The sequence below is a fragment of the Rhamphochromis longiceps genome, linkage group LG3, assembly GCF_057381845.1.
Source record: "Rhamphochromis longiceps isolate RC_006_pf linkage group LG3, R_longiceps_female_GT1.1, whole genome shotgun sequence".
Classification (NCBI taxonomy): Eukaryota; Metazoa; Chordata; class Actinopteri; order Cichliformes; family Cichlidae; genus Rhamphochromis; species Rhamphochromis longiceps.
In genome coordinates, this window is record NC_140559.1 from 24,798,679 (window position 1) to 24,823,881 (window position 25,203).

General features: G+C 41.7%; 1 pseudogene across 1 annotated transcript; it reads right to left on the reverse strand.

The window, feature by feature from the left end:
• Positions 1 to 1,527: 1,527 nt before the first annotated feature.
• LOC146673618 (alpha-tectorin-like) lies at positions 1,528 to 24,694 on the reverse strand (annotated as a pseudogene). The gene is made up of 19 exons (XR_014910344.1): positions 24,593 to 24,694; positions 23,294 to 23,310; positions 22,924 to 22,999; positions 22,402 to 22,502; positions 21,872 to 22,042; positions 21,376 to 21,475; positions 21,109 to 21,238; positions 17,046 to 17,283; positions 16,676 to 16,824; positions 16,461 to 16,548; positions 16,287 to 16,349; positions 11,034 to 11,233; positions 10,804 to 10,935; positions 10,523 to 10,710; positions 9,644 to 9,795; positions 9,313 to 9,558; positions 9,071 to 9,230; positions 8,787 to 8,873; positions 1,528 to 2,936 (listed from the first exon to the last, which is right to left on the reverse strand). The product of XR_014910344.1 is annotated as an alpha-tectorin-like (transcript).
• Between the last annotated feature and the right edge of the window lie 509 nt (positions 24,695 to 25,203).

Sequence of the window (25,203 nt, forward strand, 5' to 3'; positions counted from 1 at the left end):
CCTGAGGTCAAAATGGGAGATGCCCCCAAGGGTGATGGGGAATGACCGAGCTAAGATCCTGTGGGACTTCCAGATACAGACGGTAGAGGACCCCAGCTTATGTATGTATGTACGTATATATATATATATATATATATATATATATATATATATATATATATATATATATTAGGGGTGCAACGATACACAAAATTCACGGTTCGATACTTTGGTGTCACGGTTCAATATTTTTTCGATACAAAAAAATGTTCATGTCTTTTTAATTTGTCATTTATTAAAATTATAAATATATATTTTAACTCAAAAGTACAGTTTTTAAATTTAACCCTAACCCTTGTGCGTGTTTTTTATTTTGACAGCGAATGCGCACCTGCGGACCACTTATGTGCAGCCCTGGTTATTTAGCTCGTCATATTGCAGCCACAGAAATTCTTTTGTCCATGAACCGGCGAAAGCAAATGCCTCTCTCTTTCAAAACTCGTTGAAGACAGGCATTGGTCCAGTCCGAGACCTTCGACGGTAAAGAATCTTCGGGAGACCTCACCCGGGCGTGGGAACAGCGGCGTTTCCTCGGAGTTGGACACTGAGATGGTTTTGATTTCCGGGGTGCTCCGCAGTGCTGGAGACGTGTCTCAGAGTGATCCGGTGTGGAGCTCCGCTTTGAACTTTTGCTGGAGGTGGGTCGACCTCTAATAGTGGTTTGGAGGTCGTAGTTTCGCTGGGATGAAGAGCAACCAGAGCCGTTGTATTGCTGAAGCGAGCGGAGAGAGGAGTTCGGAGCAATGGATACAGCCGAGCGGCGAGAATGGCCGCTGGAGCGCTCCCCGGACGGGCCGGTGGTAATCGGGCTTTCCACGGCTGCCCCGCTTGGAAATACAGGCTGCGGATCCAGGACTGCCAGGGGAAATTCAGGCGGAGAAAGAATGAGGTCTTCGTTCAATGGGCTGAGCGACAGGGAATCCATGGTAATGAGCCGAAAGGGTGAGTAGGATTTTAAGCTCTTAGAAAGTTCGCCAGAGAACAGCGGGTATTGGAGAAGGGGGCATTTATAGTCTGAGGTGAAGTGTTCTCTTCAGGAGTGTTCTCTCTCCTGAATTTCAGATGATATCTCCACTTAATTCAAGGCATAATTAAAGAAAAATAGGCATGAAAAGCTTATGAAACTATTAAAAGGTGTGACACACGTGGCTGTTTCACGAGTTTAGCCTAAGACAAACAGTGACATTGAAAGACATTCCTTTCCTGTGTGAAGCGCATCACATTTCTCACAGTTGCTGGTGTTTGGATTGACTTTGCAATATTTGCAATGACCCTTTTGTCACACTTCTTGATCTCATCCTCCTGAGCAGCTGAACCTCAAGACAAAGTTTGATGATGGAGCAAATCAGACAACGTATTTGTGAAGGTCCATGGGGCACACATTGTGAAACAGTACGACACATATATGCATCAAGGACGGACTGACATGAAAGAAATGTGCTTTTGATCTTATAATCTTAGAACTGAAAGAGAAATGGACCTGGAAACAGCTGGAAACACCTGGAAACAGCTGATGGCAACAAACAGTTTCTGAGTGGAAGTGACAAAGAAGAGAAAAAACAAACTGGTTATTTTATTACCCATGTCCTTTATTTATTTTTTTGGTCTTTTGGAACAAACAGTAAAGCGTGAAGGCGACAAAGCAGAGCATCAAGTCTCAGTTTCATGTGCTGTTATCAACACTGCTGCCTCCAAAAACAACACAGAAAGGAAAAAGTCACCATGAAATCATGCTCACTTTGTACTGTGTGTTTTCTAAAAGGAAAGATGTAACTTCCATATGTTCTTGAGCTTATCAGAGCACTAAAGATCACAGTAAAGGTGATGCTGTCCTGCAACTTTAAGTGCCAATCAGCAGCTCAAATGGGAAACACATAAACCAACTGTTTTGTTTTACTGTGACACAGTTGTTTAAAGATACGACCACAGATCAGCTGACTGCAGCTTTGGTTACAGCTGGTCAGTTTTCTGTCACATGGACTCCAGCACTGGTTTGTTTTACCTGCCTTAAAGAGACCAAATTACAACTTTGATAACTCAGCTGTGGTCCTCTCTTGGTTCTTTCGCTAATAACAGTTCAGCAGCTGTGTCCACTTTGAGCTGCATCCGGCTTGTTTTATAAGACAATCGGAGTTAAAGAGACTCTGCTTGCATACTTCACATGATTGTAATGGTCTGATAACAGGTGAAAAAGAAATCCACACACCTTCACCTTTACAACATTCAGCTACAAAACAAAGAGTAAGAAACCAGATGATCCCCTTTAAATATTTTACCCTGATTACCACCTTCTTAAAGAGATGATTTTCATATTTACTTTTGAATCACTTCATGTTCACAGCATAAACCATTTTTTACTTGATTCACTGGAAATTTTCATCATTTTGTACCTAAATCATTTTAAATTACAACAACCTGAGAAAGAAAGATACCGCTTTGGTTAAGGCCTCACTGTTCATGGATGCTTTGGACCTGTGTTAATATATTTCTTTCTATGAATATAGCCAAGAAATAAATATGTCCGGTATCCTTAACTCAAGTAAAATATCTGACAGTGTTAGTGAGATCTGATTCTGTTAAGTTTCAGGAGTGTAGATTTACCCCAGATTTATTTATATGGTTAGGCTGGAAATCACATGCAGTTCACACTCTTCCCTTTCACCAAGTTACTAATGAAACTGAAAAAAAAACCCATCATCTGAACTTTATCATGTGTCAAAGACGACAGTTTGGTCCTGCTCTAAAAAAACATCTGCTTATTCCAGCTGTGGGAGTTTGCCGCAGAACTGAGCTCAGTCTTTCCAACATCCAAAATCTGGCTTAGGACCAATCAGAAGTCAAGGATCATCGTGGAGGTCAGTAAGTTGTAAGTCAGTCCGAGTCACCATGGAAACCACCTGAGAAGATAAACCAGACCCCACTGTGACTGCTGAACAACCCTCAGTCCTCTCTGTCATGTCACTTCTTCCTCTCATCTGATCATCATCAGAGCTGAGATGGGCCTTGTATTGTCCTAAAGCATTTTTCTGAATAAATAAGTTCATACGTTTAAAATAAATAATTCTAAACATGTTTGTCATAAAAAAAATAAATACATGTTGTTAAAATGTGTAATTCATGCTTAGGAAGAAATCACTTGATGAAAGGAAGGCCTTCCTTAAAGAGAAAAGAAATATGCTTCAGATGCTGTTCTTCAGACACTCATATTGCGAAGGAATGCAAATCTTCAGCAAAGTGTTCTGAATGTGAAAGCACAGGTCACGACACAGTCCTCCACCACAGACCAACAAGCCTCCACTTCCAGCACAAGAGAATGGCGGGGAGAGAGCAAGCAGTCATGACCAATGTTCCCTCTAAGCTGCGCGTGTTCGCAATTGCGCACTGCTGGCATGGTCTCTGTGCACAAAAAAGCTGTATTGCACACAAAAAAAAAAACTAACCTGAATTGAAATTAAAGTAAATACGTTAACAATTCTGTTTTGCAGTGTTAGTCAGCAAGTGACTGGCTGCTCCAGTATGTGATAAGAACGATGCCACCTTATCCCATAGTCCAGCCAATGATGCTATTCACATTCGTATACACGCAGCTAATCAACGTCGTTGACAGGCTGTGACAGCGTCCTTATGTGCCGACACCGGTGTTTTAGCTAGCAAAGCGGCGTGGCTGATGTGGAGTGAAGCCAGGTTAATGACAACGTGTTATGATAAAAACATATGTAATGCTTGGTTTTCTTCCTGAATACTATTGTTGTTTATATTTACTGCGAGAAGAAACGGTAAAAACAGCATTTTAAAAGGAAAACGCTCGAAAGCACTCTCCGCCTGTGAGCAAAAACAAAATAAAAAAAAAACTCACCCTTTCCTATTGTTCGAAAAATGTCGACCAATCAAAAAATGATATGGCAACATGGCTTTTAGTTGTTTAGGAAAGGGGGGAAGTTTTAATAGTGACTACGGTGTTTTGATTTGCTACGTTTAGCGCAAATCTTGTATGGTTAGTGTGTAGTCAATAGTTGTGTTGTGTGTGAGAACAATGAGGTGAGTGTTACGGGTGTTACAGGAGTGATACATCTCCTGTTGTCAGGCCTGCAGGTATCAGGCTTTTGATGTTCTCCTTTATCTCATAGTGGACACAAATAATTTTTTGGAGTGGCACAAATAATTTGTGTGGCATCAGATTTGATGCAGAACACCTGATTGTTCTGTAAATAAATACATATTTTGAAATGTTTGTTTAAAAAAACGACTTGGCAGCATTTTAAGTAAACAGCTGCAAAAACTTTGTTGTTTTCAAAACTCAGTAAGTTTTTTTGAAGAACTAACTATATAATTATTTGCCCAACATTGGTCATTATATGCTGTATTTTGCAGACAGAGTTACAGGAGTCCCTCCCAGACCACAGACTCAGACTCATAATACAAGTCAGAGCTCTATTAAAAAAAATAATAACTGTGTTTTCAAAATTAGAGTTGAAGTTATTTTTTTTTACTTCCAATGGTGTTAACATACTACACAGGTCATGAACAAGATATATTTTAATTTTCTTTCTTTTTTTTTTATTTTAATTTTCATTGTAAGTGGGCTAAAGCAGTTAATTAAAAGTAGTCTAACATAAATGTAAATGCTGTAATTTGATTATTTTAATAAACCATGTAACTTGGATGGATTTGATGCCGGCGTGACCACAGTGCACACGTCTGCTGTTGCTCACAGTGGTCCAAGGGATCGCTCAGGGAGTTTGTGTGTTCGCTCAGACACATGAAAAATTAGAGGGAACATTGGTCACGACACAGTTGATGTCACAACAAGCTGCACAGACGTGTGCGGTCCAGGTCAGTGGGGACGTTCATGTTCCATGTCTTGTATTGGTGTACCCTAAAGGTTACAAAGACAGAGCTGTTAAGGCATATGTAATACTAGACGATCAGAGCATTTGTTCTTTAGCCAAGCCTGAGTTCTTCGAACTTTTTGACATTAAAAGTGAACCTTTCTCCTGCAATCTTAGAACATGCTCTGGTGTAGTAGAAACATGGGGTAAAACAGCTGAAGGCTTCCATATCGAGTCACTGGATAGGTCAGTAGTTATCCCTCTACCATTGCTCATAGAGTGTCAGGACATTCCTAACAATAGGAGTGAAATCCCAACTCCCAGCGTAGTGCTACACCAGCCACACCTCCAAACCATAGCAAAGTACATCCCAGAACTAGACCCTAAAGCCAAAATACTCCTGCTACTAGGGATGTGTTTTACATGGCAGATGTTTTACCGGCACAGAAGGTCAGGCAGAGAATTAATGGCCCCCATAATGCCCCCTTTGCCCAGTGCCTAGACCTAGGGTGGGTTGTAGTTGTTTGGGTCTGTCTGGGTAATGTTCATAGGCCTACAGTCAGCACCCTGAAGACAGTTGTTCTAGAAAATGGCCGCCCTTCAGTTTTTGAACCATGCAGCAGCCTTCTGCAACTCAAAGAAGTGTCACACACAAATAGGCCAGGTAAAGCGCCCAAACAAACTCTGGGTCAAACATTTTTTTAACCAGACAGATAACGACAATAAACCAGCTCACTTAATACAGGACACTTTCTAAAAATAATGGACCAAGCTATGTACAGAGATGTGGAAAACAGTTGGGTTTCCCCACTTCCGTTTAAGGAACCCCACCAGCAATTACCAAAAAACAGAAAACAGGTAGCCACAAGGTTCTCATCCTCAAAACGGACGCTAAATAGGAAACCTGAAACACAGCAGCATTATGTGGCCTTTATAGAAAAGATCCTCTCCAATGGTCATGCTGAGGTCCCACACCCACACACACACTGAAAAGAGGAGAAGAGTGCTGGTATCTTCCAACATTTGGAGTCTACCACCCACAAAAACCTTTACTTAACCATGTCCTCCTTACTGGCCCCGATTTAAGTAACACACTCGTCGGAGTTCTTCTCATCTTCCGGACAGAAAATGTTGCAATCATGGCAGATATACAGCAAATGTTTCACTGTTTAATGGTGCGTGATGACCACAGCAACTTCCTCCGTTTTCTGTGGCACAGGGACAACGATCTAAACAAAGAAGTTATCGAGTGAATGAAAGTCCACGTGTTTGGCAACTCAACATCTGCTGCTGTTGCCATTTATGGACTACGCAAGGCCTCAGAGTAGGTTCAAAGGACTATGGTGCAGATGTAGTAAAGTTCGTGGAGAGGCACTTTTATGTAGATGATGGCTTGATTTCTGTTTCCTCTCCTGCTGAGGCTATAGATTTTCTTCAAAGAGCACAAGCCCCACTCGCTGGACCCAACCTGCACCTGCATAAGTTTGTTTCTAACTCTCAGGCTGTTTTGCAGGCCTTCTGCCCAAAAGATTGTGCTCCTGTCATTAAAAATTTAGATTTAAGTGGTGAAGAGACACAATCCCAGTGAAGCCTTGGACTAATTTTAATTTGGGAAATAACAAGAGACATTCACTTACTCAGTCGCCAACTGAAACAAGCCAATTACTCGCCATGGTGTATTGTCCTCTGTCAATAGCATCTTCGATCCTGTGGGCCTATTGGCACCTGTTACAATCCAAGGAAGGGCCCTACTCAGAGAGCTTACTTCAGAATGTTCAGATTGGGACGTACCCCTTCCAGAGGATAAACAAAGCAGATGGGAAATGTGGAGAAATTCCCTTCAGAACCTAAAAGAACTACATGTTCCCAGAACCTACACATCCACCTCACTAAGTTGAGCAAAGCGCAAGGAACTGTGTTTTTTCTCAGATGCCTCTACTAAGGCCATAGGAGCCATAGCCTTCTTAAAGGCAAATCAAACAGATGGGAACGTCGAGGTAGGCTTCGTAATAGGCAAAGCAAAACTAGCCCCCCTGTCAGAACCTACAATACCAAGGCTTGAACTATGTGCAGCCAGCTTGTCAGCAGAAATGGCCGACCTCATTCAAAATGAGTTGGACTTAAACTTTGATGCAGTGCACTTCTATACAGACAGTAAGGTAGTGCTTGGCTACATCTGTAGTCAAAAAGGTTTTACGCATATGTTCACAACAGAGTACGGCGCATTCGCCAGTCATCAAGCCAGAATAGTGGCATTATGTGCACACAGAGGAAAATCCACCAGACCATGCATCTAGGTCAGGGCTGCCCAATCCCAGTCCTCGAGAGCTACTATCCTGCAGCTTTTAGATGCATCCCTACTCCAACACAGCTGAATCAAATGGTTTGATTACCTCTTCAGCATGCCATCATGTTTGGCAAAGGCCTGATAACAAGCCATTCATTTGATTCGGGTGTGTGGGAACAAGGATGCATCTAAAAGCTGCAGGACGGTAGCTCTTGAGGACCGGGATTGGGCACCCCTGATCTAGGTCATTGTCAGCATTCCAACTGAAAAAGTCCACCTGGTTCACCGGACCACCCTTCATCCACCATCCTGCCGCAGATACAACAAAAGTGAGTGGAATGTTTGACCTGATTGAACCAGATAAGGACTCAGAAATTAGACCACAAGTAAAAACTTAAGTCACTCACCTCCAAGTACTCATCTGGACACTCATGGCTGAAGTTACAGCCATAATAAATGCAAGGTCGCTCGTCCCAGTGTCCACTGATACAGAGAAACCTTTCGTCCTATCCCCTATCCACGCTGGAGGTGAGAGTATCTACCCACATTGCAGCTAAGGCAGAAATGGACTGGGTCACGCAGAAACCTCCAAGTTGGTGACCTGTTTCTGCTCAAGGACAAGCAGGTTGCATGAAACAGCTGGCCCATGGCCAGGATCACTGCCAAATTCCCAAGCAATGACAATCGAGTAAGGAACATTGAGGTAAAGACATGCGATCAAGGGTATGTAAAGACATTTATGAGACCGGTTACAGAATTTATCCTCCTCCTGCCAAAGGACTGATTGCATAATGTTTGTTTAACATAGTGGCCTCCTGAGGCCAGGCATGGAGTATGTTGCCCTAAGGCATTTTTCTGAATAAATAAGTTAATACGTTTAAAATAAATAATTCTAAACATATTTGTCATTAAAAAAAAATTAATACATGTTAAAATGTATAATTCATGCTTTAGATACGTTTTTGTTAAAAGGAAAAGAGCTAAAATGTATTTCCGGTTCTGGTCAGGCACTTCCGGTTCAGGACAAGTACTTCCGGCAGCTCGGTTTTTGCTGGGTAACTAGCTCCACATGCTAAAGGCAGTATAGAAATGTAATCAGATGCCATCTACTCTGAATTATTCAGGCTGGAAGTTTCTTTATACGATAGTTTACACAGATAGGTTTGGATATTGATGTATAGTTTGCTGAAATGAATGTTTTAGTGAGCGTTATGTACTTTATTGATGTAAACATGCTTCTACCTGTTGAGATGGAGTTTATTATCTGTCATTTCAGTTTTCCCCAGATGTTCATGGAGACAATTAAACAAGCTGCAACTAATCTCCAGGGTCTTGATTTGTGGTTTAACTCAGTGTCACCAACATCCTTGTTGAAAACACTACAGGCCTTCACCCTGATCCTGGACTGTCAGGCTACAGATGACACACCAAGAGTTTTCACTCACTCAGCAGTTCATTTAGTTTATCACATGAGGACAGTTCGAAACACAAACTCATTGGTGAGGAACTTAGTAAATATCTTTCTGTTGAATTAAATAAAACATTTTTCTATGGGAAACATATTTGCTACAGCACTAACAATCAGCACTTTGTCTACAAACACTTCTCAGCACTAGCAGACTGTGTCTTACCTAATGAGTCCAGGCCATGCTGATGAAGGCTTCACCTTCATATTTGGACCTGGCAGATCTGCGTCTGCGAGCAGCTCCAGGACAAGTCTAAAGACAACAAGAGACAAAGTCCAGACTTTAGAAGATCAACACTGATCCTTTCATTCAGGACTGAATCTGCTGAGAACATTTGAGCTTTTGTGTCAGAATAGAAACAAGAATAAGTGAAAATAACCTGTTTAATGATCGTAACAGAAGAGAGATACATTTGATTGTGTGTGATGTGTTTGGTAACAAAGCTGTACCGGGACACAGTTGTTCTGTTTGGGACACACGTGGAGTTTGCAGTGCAGGAAGACTTCACCAGAGCCCCCGGTGAACTCAAACATGTTGAAGGAGAAGTAGTTGGAGGTTCCCAGTCCATTTTCCTCCACCTGCACCGTCTGGTCAGCAGGGTTGGCACAGCTGCTCACAGACAGGAAAACACACTTTGTTCAGGAGTCCATGAGAGAGATCAAAACCACATGACTCTCTGAGTCTGTCTCACCCGTTTATGATCAGGTCGTATCTCGGAGTGCTGTCGGGTGATGGCTGGTCAGTGGCCCAGCAGGAGTCGGTTACCATGACGACCAGGTCTCCATCCAGTCCATCAGACTTCAGCTCCACCCAGATCTTCTGGTTCAGCTGCACTTCAGTGCTGGACTCCACAGCTTGTGTGCGGCCGGCGTCAGTGAAAGCCTTCATGGTCAGAGTGTAATCCCAAACTCCAGATGTGATGTGCTGGATCACAGAGCTGCAGAACACAAACACACTTCAGGTTTCTCTGACTCACAAACCTCATGAGAAGCTTCACATCTTAAAGTAACTCAACCACACACCTGTCTCTGATCCTGAAGGTGGCAGTCTTGATGTCCGGCTGAGTTTGGACGCAGGAGAAGTCGATGTAGACTTGGTCGTGACGAGTGATGATGTCAGAGGAGCTGTTCTGGTTCATGATGGTGTTTTTGTAGATCACTTGGCTGTTGTTGGTCTGCAGAGTCACACAATCAGAAGTTGCTACTGACTGTTAACATTTGTCTATTCAGTTCAGTTCATTAATCCCAAAGTGCACTGAATCAGTTTTATTCAATTAGAAAAAGTGAATGTAAATCATGCTCTGTTTGCTTTATTTGCACAGACACATGAAGCCACGTTAACTTTATTTTCAGTCTCTTTACAGTGATTTTAATCTGAGAACATCAACACTTTGAAGATGATGGACCTCTAACTCAGACGTATGAAGTTAAGTAAGTTAAGTTAAGAAAGTGTCCTTGTTTTTTCAGTCCAATGTTTATGACATCTTGTCATTGATTATAATCACAGATTTCATCAGAAACAATCTGCTAAATAGACACGTCAAAAACATCAAACTCATTCACTTTGTTCTTAAAAGCAACAACAGCAGCTTTAGTCTCCTTTCTGTCTCTGCCTTTGACCGCTCGTGTCACGCAGACAAGTCGAGCACATCAAATGAAGTCACTTTATTTTAACACAGCACAAACATTAGAGAGTTTCTTCCTGTACTGAATCAAACTCCTACTCTGATGTTTCTGTGTATGAACTACACAGATCGTCAACATGATGAGAAGCCACAGAGCTCAGAGGTGAAGCTGATCTCACAGAAAGATCCCAAACTGCAGCAGAGCAGGAGAAGCTCAGCAGATGCTGGAAGATGTTTGGCTGCTTGTAGAAGGTAAAGAGGAGGAGATGAAACCCACCGTGACCACCGTCCCACAGCTGTTGCTGCTGTTGAAGCTGAAGGTCACCATGTGGGTGAGCTCGTCCACCTGACCCCTGCAGGTCGGGTCGTTGAGGTGTAAGGCAGAGTAGTTGATGTCTTTGTCCTCCAGGAGACAACCGACCAGAGTGACTGAAGCAGAGTCCTGCATGCAGACCGTTGGATCACCTGAACATCACAATATCAGTCAGAAAAATCACAGTTAGAAGTTTTCCTCCATCATTCAGCCCTGTTGTCATGGTGATGTCACAGCTGTCGTACCAAAAGAGTTGTTTGCTTGGTACTTGGAGGCAAAAATGTCCCGACAGAAGCAGCGAGTGTCACCACCGACCGTCTTCTGACCGCAAAACTCGTGATCGCTGCAGGTCCTGTCCTGACAGAAGGCCTCAGAGGCTACAGAGGAACACACTGATGTATTATCCTGAAAACATGGGAGCTCTAAAAATCCACAGTTCAGGTCTTTAACAAAGGAGAGCTTATTAAGGTCTTACAGCAGCCGGTCTTTGATGTCCAGCCATCCAGAGTGTGGTTGTGTAGACTGCAGGCTCTGGCGTAGGCCTTCAGGAACTGACAGTTGAGTCCGTCCACTGCAGGATATTTACACAAAGTGTCGGTGCAGGCGGTTATGTAGGGCTCTGGGTCAATGTCACTGTTACAGGAGGAGAAGGGCGCCTCCCTCAGGAGATTACAGCTGTACCACAGATAAAAAAATAAATAAAAAAAAAACATTAATGAGAATAAAATAATAATCTGTGATCAGGTGTTTTTATCTTCCATCTGTGCTGAAGTTACATTGTTTGGTTAATAGTTGTCATTGTTCTACTTAAATTTGTAAGCCTTGGTTCAAACTGTATGATCAACAACATTCTTCTGTTTCCATCCTCCTCCCGGCCTACATCTAGGTGGGGGGGGGGGGGGGGGGGGGGGTAATTGGTTATAGTGTTTAACTGCAGAAACCCTATGTGTAGGTTCTCTGTCCTTATTTAGGGAGGATGTTTACTTCTTGCCATTTATGACCTCACCTGTGCTTGTGTACCATTAGAGGGGTTAAGCCATACACAGGGTGAGGGGAGATGATCATTTGTGATGAGGAAGTTACATACACATGCTCAGTGCCTTAGTTTAATGACATTTTATGGCGCACCACAGGGAGGTTTAACAGTGGCTGTTTGGGAAACTGTGTGTGAGAGAATAAAAGGCTGCAGGGGAGGCTGGTTCTTTTGGAGTCGTCTGAGGTCGAGGGCAAAAGTGCTGCTCTGAGGATCCGACCAGACTCCCCTTACTAGCAAGTAAAAAACGGTTAAGCTGTTTGTCTTGCTTTGTTAACGGGTGCAGACACAACACACATAATTTAAGTATAATACAGAAAGATGGTGGATGGCACTCAACCTTTTTAATTTTAATGAAAAAAGAAGAAAGACAGAGGTCATGATTTTAGATCTTTCCTCTTTGGTCCTGCATAAAAAGTCCAGCATCACCAATTTAGTTGTGAAAATAGACCCGAGCCTTAAACATGACTCATATGTCAACCCTGTGGTTAAGTCCCCCTCCTAGAAACCACCTAGACACTTTGATCCATGTGTTCGTGACCTGTCGTCTGGATTATTGTAATTCTCTTTTGACTGGAATTAGCCAGGCCCCCCTCTCATTCTACAATTGTTACAAAATAGCGCTGCATGATTTTTAACTGGTACAAATAAACAAGGACACAGAAAGAAAAAGAGTCTGGACTTTTTTAAGTTGCTTGAGGACGTTTGACCTCACATTCAAGAAGGTTCTTCAGTTCTAGGGTCAAGCGGTGGAGAGTCCCAGATTTAAGACCTGTGGGAGTATCCCCCAAGAGGGACAATCGACCCCCTAATGATCCTCTACCTAATCACATGAGCCAAGGTGTGAAAACGGGTGTGGGTCACAATCAGCCAGAGTTTTGGGTGAGCTCATTGTGAAACCTGGCCCCACGCCAAGGTGTGAAGACCAGTGCTGGGCAAGTTACTTTGAAAAAGTAATTAATTATAGTCAGTATTGGTCAAGTTACGTGAAAAAATTAATCAGTAACTAATTACTGATTACTTCCCCCCAAAAATAATCCTGTTACTTTACTGATTACTTATTTTCAAAAGTAATTAATTACTTAGTTACTTGGTTATTTAAAAAAAAAACTATTTACAAGCCCAGTTCTACTTTTTCTGCATAATCCATCATACAAAATGTAATCAAATGGAAACATCTCTTTTTAAAACTTGTTTTATTAGTTTTAATCTTTTAATTTTATGTATCAAGCACAAAAATTAATTATATGCAACATTCTCTGACTGGAAGAAATTAGTTTAACATTTAAACCTATTTTCTGCACATTCCAGCACATAAAATAAAATATTTTTGGTGTGTTTACACTCACTCTTTCAAATAGATGCAAGTAAAACACAGAAGAAAATAAATAAAGTCAAAGACTCAGCGGTCCTGTTGCTCTATTTTCACCTGTAAAGCAGGACTGCGGTAGGCAGATTTTACCCTGGTGCAGGTGTGTCGCAGCGCTCAGTGGAAGAATCCGCGAGTTTGAATCCGTGAATTTCCCATTACGTCGTTGCGCACTCGGCGCTTGCTTGGAAGTTTAGGGGTTTTTTTCGCTGTAAAAAGAAGTTTTCTTCCCACGCACAACGGACGCTAATGTTTTTGTCACTTTTATGGAATCAAACTTAAAGTAATTTCAGTACTTCCACGCTTTAAACGCTGCACGCTCATACTCTCTCCCGCACTCGATATATTATCCATTGTTGATCTGCACACAGCTGTTGTCGCACCGCTTACGTCACTGTCATGAGACATTCTCGCAAAAAAAAATCACGGTTTTAGTAACGCAGTAACGCAGCATTCCTACGGGAAAGTAATGGTAATCTAATTACCGTTTTTGCATTACCGTTACAAGTAACGCGGTACTGCCCATTTCTGATTATAGTTACTAGTTACATCTTCAAAAAAGTAACAGAGTTAGTAACTGAGTTACAAGATTCTAAAAGTAATGAATTACTTGAAAAGCAACTATTGCGTTACTTTAAAAAGGTTATAACTGGACATTTTAACTACTTTTGATTTTACTTCTACATTTCACCTTTAAAAACTATTTACTTTGTCTTGTTTAGTATCATCCTTTTCAGCACAACCTCAAGTGTCTGAATTTACAGTTGTTTTCTATTTGTATTAACACAATTGATCTAAAATCATACAAAAATCATAAAATCTGAGTAGAAAAATCTATATTATTTACTGTAACAACCGCAAACAATTCTGTTGAATCATATTTCATAACTTTAAATGCAAATATAAATTGGCAATTTTAAAATCATATGCACAGTTACTTGCAGCCATTTACCCAGATTAATTATGTAGACCGCTACTTCCGTGCAGCTGATAGAAGGTGTGGTAAGCTGAACACAGCTTCAACCGATGTTTGTTGAAAAATAGTAACATGACTGCATTTTCTTGTTAGTAACAGTAACGGCGTTGTAACAATAGAAATAGTAATTAGTTAGATTACTCGTTACTGAAAAAAGTAACGCCGTTAGTAATGCCGTCATTTCCATCACTGGTGAAGACGAGTGTAGGAAAAGAAAAAAGCCAAGGTTTTGGGTGAGTTCGCTGTGAAACCTGGCCCCACCCTATCATGTAATTTCTTAGGGTCAAAAGGCCCAGGATGTGAGTGGGCGGTAAGGCGTCTGGGAAGGGATGTCAGAACTGGATTATAGATGGCAGACAGTTGGTGTCGTAAACCACCTCCTCTGTTCAAAGATGGTCGCTCACAGTGGACATAAATGGCTTCTTTCACTCGTCTTTCAAACCATCTGTCCTCTCTGTCCAAAATGTGAACATGTTCAGATCTGAGCATTCCTCACTGCACTGTACAGCACACACTACATTATTAAGTTTGTGTTTACGAGTTCTTGCATTTGGGAAGAACCAGTTTTTGTCTGAGTGTGTTGCTGGGCCTGAAGTACATTGAAGTACATCTCTCTCCTTTCACTCTCTACACGCTGCCTGGGTGCAGCTCATTGTGGGCTCCCCTTCACCACCTGCAAGCAATCACCTGTGGCTCCTCACCTCGTTTGCTCTCACTACTTAGTGATTGAGAGCACCTCGTCTGGACTATTGAGTAAAGCTCGTCAGTGCTACTTTAGCCTAAGCCAATTTTGAGTACTCTTCTCATTGTTAATTCCTCATCTCTGTGTGCAGATCCTTCGTGCTCTGTTTGGAAGTTTGGACACCGAAGCCTATTTGTGAGTACGGCAGTGAGAGTGGCGTGTGTGAGAAAAGGACCATTCCAAGAGAATTGTGCTGTTCGTGTGGAGCTGTGCGAGAGAGGACGTTTCCTGATTCTTCCCTGTACCCCTGGGAACCTTGGACCCTTTCCCCTCACCTGTATATAGTGCACCGGGAGTGTGTAAATAAAATTTAAGTTTCTGTAATTTTTCAGTCTGCGCCTGAGTCCTCCCTGTTCCATCGTGACAAAGTTCAAGTAATGTATTCTTATTTCTTAATTTAAAATAACGCAAAATCAGACTTTAGTTTGCAGTACCGTATTTTTCGGACCACAAGGCGCATTAGGTGAAACAAAGCAGTCAGATAAGTCAAACTTTACTCCACTCATTCTTCTTGCTTCCTCCACTTCCGTACCATTCATTCATTAATAGTGAAGTCTCTCGCAGCTGCTCTATTCCCATGTTGTTGAAGTATATTATTTTCACAGCACGTAGATTGTCTCTGGACATTTTCTCTCGTCTTGCAAGAGTTTGCTGCAGCGTGGGTTGTGTTGGTTTAGAAGTGTGGGTAAACTCCTTGTACTCATTGTCATGTTGGGATTTTAGGTGCTTGATTAAATTGCTTGTGTTAAATGCGCTACCTTTCGAGCTTCCTCTGGACAATTTCGCTGAGCACAATTTGCAGTCCGCCTTTATTTTGTCGTCTTCATTCACTTTGAAATAGTTCCACACGGCTGACATGTCTTGCCTCCCCTTCTCCCCCGCTCTGAGCTGCAGCCGGGGCCTGGGGGCGGGCACTCGGCGCGGGCACTCGGCGCCTGTGATTAACCCCTTACACGCCGCTCAAACAGACTTTTCTCAGACCGTGGTATCGGTCCCCGGTATCGGGGGACTTTTAACGAGTACTATATAGATAGATAGATAGATAGATGGGGAGATAGATATCTATCTATACACACACACACACACACACACACACACACACACACACACACACACACACCTGTGTGTCATTTCCTCTTTAGGTCAGTTACGATTGTTTGGTTTGTTAAGATTGCAGTTCTCTGCCCGAGTTCAGTTTTGTTTCTTTGACCTCTTTTATGAGTTCAACATTTATTACTTTTGTAATTAAAATTGTGGGGGTTAAATGAAAACCCTACCTTTCTAATAAACCTTTGACTCCTGCTTTTTTAACTCGGTCCATCACAATGTTGTTTTATTTTTTATAGTATGTAATTATGTCTCATCTTATCCTATTGTTTTTTTCTTAATTTTTACTGCTCTTAACTTGTGCTTTCTGCCGTGACCAAAAATATTTCCCACGTGTGGGACTAATAAAAGTTTATTTTATCTTAACTTACAGCGATTTGATGTTTTGTTCTGGTTCTCTTATGTTTTTATACATGACTTTGTTCAGCTGTTATGATGTTTTAAAGTGAATTAGAAATAAAGTGGTAAGATGTTTCCTGCTGTGTGGATCAGTCTGCTCACCGTTCAGTCACACTGGTGCAGTCGATCGTGCTGTCAGCAGTCTCACTGTACTGCATCTCACAGCTAGGGGGCGACAAACAACAAAGTTCAGGCTGCTTTATACAAACACAGAATATCTGCAACATCAGCAGCAGCAGCAGTCAGAGGGACTCTGAGCTTGTGATGAGGTCTTACCTGGTGGAGCTGTACTCAGAGAGCCTCAGGTCACTCAGAGAGCTGCTGGAGTTTCCACACAGACCCTCCACAGATGAACCAGCAGGTCCTGCACAGGATCAGGACAGAATGAGTCAGATCAGCATCAATATTCAAAATGGATGAACACAGCAGCTCAATTAATAACAGCACAGTTTACAGTTTATGTTACATGAATTAAACTTTATCTTCTGTACCTTTTAAGACGATCTGTGCGGTGTAGCCGTCAAAGAAGACAGATGTTGAGGTTGGAGAGATCAGCAGTGACTCCAGTTTGGTCCTTAGAGAGCTGCACACCATGAACCAGCTGAGATGAGCTGCTGAGGGTCAGTGTGGAGTCGTCCAGCTGCATCACAGCAGAGACAAAGTGGAGGAAACACTGAGTGAAACATGTCAAACACACAAACAGGCTGATTTCACAGCAACAACCACTGAGTCCAGCAGCTCTGAAAGAACTGCTTCTAACAGCCCTGAGAAGAACGATGAGAGGAGACACAGCAGAGGATGAGGGAGGACTTTGGATCAGACTCCACTCTGACGCATGAACCGTGGCTGTAGGTCGCTTACCTGAACTCTCCCACCTTGTTCCAGGTGAATGTCATGCCCGTCCACACGCAGCGTCACACTGTTCAAAAAGCTCACATCTTTACGACGTCTGTCCCTGAAGTTCCCCAAAACATGGAAGTCTGGGAGTGACGGAGTCGAGAACAGAGAGTACGCACAGCGATCCTGGATGGAGTTAATCTGGCCGTGGACGTCAATGATAGTGGGGCCGGTCACAGTGCAGGTGGAGGCCGACACGCAGCTGATAAAGGCAGAAAATTCAACATTATTCAGTTTTGTTTTGTTTTTATAGCCTTAATTCACAACAACAGTTTACCAGCTGTCACCTACTTAGAAAAGGATCCTGGTGTTATTTGTCAGAAACAGTTCATAACTTCTCTCCAACTCATTCATGTCACCTAAAAGGTAAACCTGTTTCTCCATCACCTGTTCAGCTCTGATGATTCAGTAAGGACATCTCCTGGTTTCATCTTCATGTTTCCCTCTCACCAGATATACAAATCATATCATGACCAGCAGCTTTTTTGCAGCTGTGGCTCCAGCAAACATCAGCTGATACTAGAAATTAATATTAAATAAATTCTAACAACAGCTGATCAAGCTTAAACGTGCTGCTGTTGTTTAGCGCAACATCTGCTGGTTTCCTCTTTCTGGCGCAAAGTGGGCGATAAACAAACAAGAGAGAAAAGCCAATCAGCTGATCATTGATCAGTTTTCATGATTGAAGTAGAAACAGGAGAGGGAGGGGGGAGAATGAGAGAAGAAGAGGCAGCTGTGCAGCAAAGACACAGAATAACTCCAGCTTTGTGTCTTTTTCATTGTAGCTGAAGTCCGGGACAAACTGTTCCTTTTCACCTCAATAAGAAACGCGTAATATTTTCTCTGAATACGAGACGATTCCGTTTTTTAGGGAACGGTTGGCAACTCTAATATTTAACCTTATGAACAAAATAAAGTTCAACATCAGTAACATAGCACCCACCCAGCTGTATAGAAACTCCGTCAAGCTAGCACGCAGTTCGGAAAAAGTCAGAATAACGAAAATAAACTCCACCTAAACTTGGTTCATATCTGACCCAGATGGACTGCAGGTCATAACTTCTTACCTGAAGTTCAGTTCACCTGACACTCTCGGACCAGCGGCCACTTCGGGTCTCTCCTCCTGCCTCCCTTTTCCTTCATCCACCTGCTGGCCTCCACCACTTGCTAATGTTACTGAATCTGTGGAAGCGCCGCGATAGCCACCACACAAAGTAACGAATAACGAGCCCATCTAAATCCCAGTAACGAGTAACGCGTTCCTGGTTTTGGCATAATAACTAGTTACCGTGCTCGTTACCACAATAATAACGTAGTTACTGTAACGCGTTACTTAATAACGCGTTAGTCCCAACACTGGTGGCTACACAAGCCAGGAAGTACTAATAACTGGATTTGGTGTGTGGTAGTAACAGGTAAATGAACCTTTTTTTTTAAATTATTTGACTATATATGAATGCTTGTGTATAAATACACAAACAATACACACATGCTTTCAATTGTGTAATTTAAGTGATCTAGTAGCTCTGCTTTGGAAGTTCAGTTCATGCTAGAAATGTGTTTTGGAGTTTGTACGCGTTTTGTCTGTAGGGGCCACCGCATATATTTATATATAAACATATATAAATAAAACTACTTTTTTTTTACATTAGTAATTCCTTTTGTGCATAATTTTATATTATTGTTAATAATAAATTCATTAAAGCAACAAAACAACCTGAAGAGCCGGTTCGGAGCCGAAACAGCCGGCTCTTTTTAGTGAGCCGAACCGAAAGAGCCGGTTCTCTAAAAACAGACGGAAATCCCATCACTAATGGAGACGCTGTCGGGGCTGAAAAAGCTCACAGATTCTGAGCTGCAGGTTTTTTTTACTCTCCAACCAAAATTCACTGAGCCAGCAGCAAAAGAAGATCCAAACTGCTGTTCCCGTTTGATAACATCCTCATTAATTCACTCTTACCTTTGCTGTTTTGCTTCCACCAAGATAAAATCACACTTCCCGCACAGCTCTCTCTCTCTCCCCCATTCATTTGCTTATTTCACACTATTGTGTACAAGCACTGACAACAGCTGTTTCTTTTTCAAAAATGACAAGAAAGGCTTATTTCTGCTGTTTAATACTGAAGAAAGTTTTAAAATGATGCCACATTGCAAAATGCTTAGCAAGTTTTTAATAAAACCTCTGTAACATTCACTTCAGCAGCATCAGGTAATTTTATATGTTGAGTCATGTTTTTCTTCAGTTTTCAATCTACTGCAGAATGTTTTTAAGGTTATCTGCTATAAAAATCCAGGCCAGGAAAATCTCCTTCATGTTTTTCTGTGTTTCATCCTCAGTTACTTTGACACAAAGGCATCTGCTGTGATGTTCACACCTCTGATGAAGCCTCACAAGTGTCAGCACTGATAAATGATCAGAATTATAATATTTCTGACTGTCTGAGGCAAAATTGAATTGAATCAAATAGGGAATTGAAGCAAATCTGAACATTGTGAATTGGAATCAGATCGATTATTGAAACCAGTGACGTCTCATTCTCAAACATGTAGAGAATGAGAAGTGTTATTTTTGTGGTTTATATTTAGCCCGAGTGAGCAGCTTAGGCCTGACAGAAGTGGATGCAGCTGTGGGCATTAAGAAAAGATGAAAAGGACGATTAATAACTTTTTTGTTGAGTTAAGGCCTGATCCATCTGAAATGTATAACCAGTGCTCTGACTCGCAGCCATCAACCTCTCAGGTTATGTCTAACACTGGTCCTGAGACGGCTTCAGATAATGAGCCACAGCCAGAGCCCACTGAACGTGAAAGGGGGACATTTATACATTTGAAAGAGAGTGGCTTGACCAGTTTCCCTGGCTAAGATACAATAAAGTTGACAACATGATGCACTGCCTGTACGGTTGTGAGTGTGGAAAGCCCATGGCCGACAATACTGCATTTGTGAACTGTGCTAATATGTTTCGAATTGAAACGCTGAAAAAGCACCAGTGTATCCAGAAAACACATTATATGCTGTGATAAATGCACCGCCCAAGTGTCCCCTCTCCTCACTGTCCTTCAGCAAACAGGTCGTCAGAGGAGCCGAGATGATGATTCAGTTTAACATTGCCTACAATATTGCTAAAGAGTGCCAAAGTGCCAACGCACTTTAAGCACAAGCACTTTTTCAGTAACTTATCTTTCGTGTAGAACTTTGCTCTAAATAAAGAACTTTGTCTTGACGAGATTGTTAGTTAATCATTCACGAATCAATATTGTCTGTATGGACAGCAATTAAAAAAAGTGAACATTTAAAACAGTGGGGTTAAGCAATGCAGTTGAAAAAACAAGTTGGGCGCACCAGTGCAACCGTGGCAAAAAGTTAGTCTAGAGCCCTATGAAGGGAAGCCAATACAGGAGAAATCTGCTCTCTCTTTCTAGTCCCTGTCAGGACTCTTGCTGCAGCATTTTGGATTAGCTGAAGGCTTTTCAGGGAGGTTTTAGGACTTCCTGATAATAATGAATTACAGTCGTCCAGCCTGGAAGTAATAAATGCATGAACTAGTTTTTCAGCGTCACTCTGAGACAGGATATTTCTAATTTTAGAGATGTTGCGCAAATGGAAGAAAATACATGTTTACATATTTGTTTAATATGTAAGGACATATCCTGGTCATCAAAAAAAAAAAAAAAAATCCAACCATGAACATCTTAATGAGCTGCTGTTGGGAGCTGCAGCCACCAGTGGGAGCTCTCATTTTTCAAGACATCTCAGAGAAAAACCTGATGGTGGCACTACAGTAAACACCAGCCAGACAAACAGAAGGGGTTTAATTGATATGTGATTCATCAAATAATCCAGCTGTGAATCAGCAGCTGTGTGTGAAGTTTGAGCATTTTATCAAACTCACTGTTCACTGAGAAGAAGAAGAAGAAGAAGAAGAAGAAGGAGAAGCTCTTTGCTCTGATCAAAATGAGTTCAGTCACTGCTGATGTAATACTAACACTTCCTGCTTTCTTTTAAATACAAAGAAGACATATTTACATGTTGTTGCCTTGACAACGCTCCAGTGGACCACAGCTGGAGGTGTTGAGGACTGCAGTCTCATGACAGGTGAGACTGAAGCAGGTTTCTGGATCAGAGCTGATCACTGTACCAGGTCGATACATCTGACCTGAGGATTGAAGGAATTCAAACACTCACAGATCACTGACTCGTTTAACAACTGTGAGCACAAACATCACCGTAACATTCAAATAGTTACATTTTACAGAATCCCAAAGTTGAGTTTGGAGCTTTAGATTCACTTACCTGAGTGTCTGCATCCACTGATGCTGAAGTAATAATTTGTATATGCAGAAGTAACATTCACTGTATCAACTGTGGTTCCACCGACCTGAAGCTCAAACACCTGGACAGAAACAAACACAATCAATGTTACGACTACAAAGCAGAGACAACGATGTTTGTGTTAGAAAGTATTTAATGTAGTATTTAAACATTAACAGACGTGTAAAGTTGTTTATAAACACTCAGAGACTCACCGTTGGATCAGAGTTTTGAATGAACGAGTACAGATATGGTTGTGTCCTATACATTTGATGAACCAAAACAAACTGTAACGAGCAAACAGAAAAGTTTCAGACACTGTCAGGAAGTTTCCTTTAAAAGCTTTTACAAAAGTTTTTGATGTGATAAAACCTCAAATTTTATTTTTGGTTTACAGTGTTTATAAAATTAATTTGTGGTAAAACAGTGAAAAGTGACACTAGTCGGATTTAACTGTGTGATACAGAAAAACACTCACATTATTGCAAGATATATAGAAGTAGCAATAATCATAATAATAATGATATGAATATATCGCAAAGTAAAAACTCTCTGCTCCCAGTGAACGCTGCACAACACAGTCGCCTCCAGTTTCAGGACTGAAAAAGCCGTTGAAACAGGCGGTAACATTTCCAGATGTTATGTTCACCTGCGGAAAATCAGAGACACAACGAGTCAAACATCAACATCTTTTGTGCTTTGAGTCATTTACAGCTGAACTGTTGGTGTCAGAGCTGCTCAGGTTTCAGTCAGAGCTCTCGCTCTGCTTCAGGAAGCTGCATCAGGTTCACATACTCAGCATCACTGCAGAGGACATTAATGAGACTCTGAGCTTAAAGCCAGCTGCCCTCTGAGGGCCTGAACCCGTGAACAGAGAGTGTGTGACCTTCATTAACTGCTGATGTTCACTCAGTCTGCAAACATGATCTCTGCCACAGGTGGAGACTAAACAGCAACAGTGATGGAAACACAAAGATCTGCTAAAACATCAGGCTTCATCCTACTCACATAGAGCTGCTCGTACTGCTGTCCATAATACGTGATGGGACATGAGCTGATGTTGACCACTGAAGACTCAGTGAATGTCTGCTGATAGGACCACTGAGCACCTGAAGACACAGAGACACATGAGAGCTGTGAGCTACAGTCTGTTAGCTGGTCGGACAAACAGGGAGAGCTGCAGGCTGAAAAACTGCCTTCATGAATGGATTAAACAGCGTTTATTCACCAATCAGTGTAAAGCTTTACTATGACATCATCAGTTAGCTTTCTTGGAAACAAAGATAACAGGAAACGACAGCTTGATAGACTTCTGGATACTGAAGGTAATAAAACTGCAAAGATGAGAAGTTCAATTGAAAAGGGCTTTTTGTTTTGCTTTATTGTTAAAGAATAATAAAAAAAAGATAAAACTTTGCTGACGATGTCAGATTATTTGTACTTAAAGCTTTCTTCATCGTCACTCTCATGTTTTTGTACTCGAGTATTTTGAGGACACTTGCAAAATGGCTGCCAGGTGTGTGCGTTTACCTGTCAGTGCAATGAGAGCACACAGGCAGAGCAGAGGGCGGAGCATGTTGGAGAGGGCCAATCAGCTGACAGATCCCTGAAACACAAACACATTTTGAGAAAACTGCATGAAATTCTAACATTTATAGTCAGTTTATTTATACTTTAAACTTTTCTGTAAAGTTTAACTTCACAAATATAAAGTTTGAAGCCTTCACCATCCAGAGAATACAACATGATCATGTGTTGTAAGCCGGTTTATATTAAGTTCACTTCACTTGTAGTGTATGGACTCATCAAACCCAACATTATTTCTGTTTTGACTTATAGAGTTCAGTGTTTGCCTCGAGCATAAACATAAACATGAGCTTTGTTTCTGTGGAAAACCAACCTGTGCTGTTTGTGATTCTGCTGAAAACAAGACAAAAATCAGTTATTGAAGTGTTTAATGTGTCAAATTATACACAAACACAAAGTCACAGCAGTGATACAAAGACAAACTTATAGATGGCATAAAACATTATCAGCTCTATATAACATCACACATTAACAAAATACAAAAAACTTTATTCTGTAAAAACACAAAAACCCTGTCATGTGACGCTGTGTTCGGACTCTTTGTCAGCTTTGACGTGTTCACAGGTTTCTGTCACCAGGACCTGAGCAGCAGCTTCCTTTAGATAAGGTTAAATAAAAGTGGGCGTGTCTTCAGCCTGAGGCGTTCGGGGCTCCAGAATAAAAATAAATGTTTATTAAAGTAAAGATGTGTTCAGGCCTCACAATTTATCTGGGCAGAAGTCACACTCACGTCTCTGACCAGACTACCCAATCATCACCAACCAATCACAGCACTGCATTCCTCCGACAGCACCTGTAAGCTGACAGTGTTGATTGGTCCAGGTCTGACAAACTGGTGTTTGCTAACCAGCTGAAGCTCATCAACCATGGACATGAGAAGCTTTATTAGAAAGAAAAGTGAGGGAGGGGCAGGAGGGCGAGTCACCAGCTTGTTGGAAATTCACCAAATTATTCCAACAATGCAAAGCTGGCTTTACTTTATGTGTCAGTCAAAGTTTATTTATACAGCACGTTTAAAACAACCTGTTGACCAAAGTGCTGTAGAAGTTATACAAATATACACTGCATACAAACAGTCAGTAAATAAATAATAAATCAGATAAAACAAGTAAATAAAAGTGTGAGTGCATAAAAAGCCAGGATATTGAGCTCAGCTTGAGCTGAAAGTAAGCGAGGTTCCTGACAGGAAACACTAACAGACCAACGGCACTGTCGTATCCATGCAACAGGTTGGGATGTTCAAATAAAATGTTTCTGTTTTACTTTAGTTCAGTTTGAGGAAGTTTGTCTCCAACAATGATAAATTAGACAAACATTCAAATCTATTCTCTGTGGAGCTTTGTGCTCCAAGCACATCAGGAAAGGATCTCCTGACGTCCAGTAAGAACAGGAGGAATGATGACCACCAGCCCCAAAACACTGAACTCAGCTTTTAACATCTGGATAAAACACTAAAAGTCGGCTTTCACACCTTCATCTGTCTGTGATGTGTTTGTGTCTGTTAACAGTCCTAACACTGATGTGTTGTTCAGCTCTGAAATGTGTCCACTGAGCCGTCCTGATGTGTGTTACAAGAGGCAGAGCAAGAGTCCAGGTGTGCAGCTCGTCTTACCTGCAGCTCTGATGGAGGATGAGGAGGATGAAGGCTGCTGCTCAGGAGGCTCTCTGGTGATTCTGCAGGTGGTGTCTCTGTGAAAAAGACGCTGCTCTCTCCGTCCGTCTCTCTTTATGTGGATCCTGGAGAGCGGGGATGGAGGTGGAGTCCATGGTGGAGCCACCTGATGGGAACCTCCCACTGATGGATGCTTATTCAGCCTCTTCTTACACAAACAGGACAACAGCAACAGGAAACACTGAAATAAGTTTGTCACTGCAGGATTAAAGACATTCAACAATAATGCTCTTCATGTCTTCTTAAAGCTCTTTGTCCTGCTAACAGCTGTGATGCAACTGCGTCTACATTTTGTCTCACACTCTTCTTGACTGTGGTGTAATGTAAAAAGACATTTGACCTCACCTATGGGCTCAAAATGTGGTCATAAATATTTTGTACTTTTTGTAAATCAGTTTTGTATGTGTAAAAAGATTTGGATCATATCATAGTTTTATATCAGAGACTCCATAATGGTTAATGGGATGTTGAACCTTTCACATAGACGGAGTCAGAGTTTCTGTTTCACTCATGTTGAACTTGTGTTGATGTGGAGGCAGCTGTGACTATGG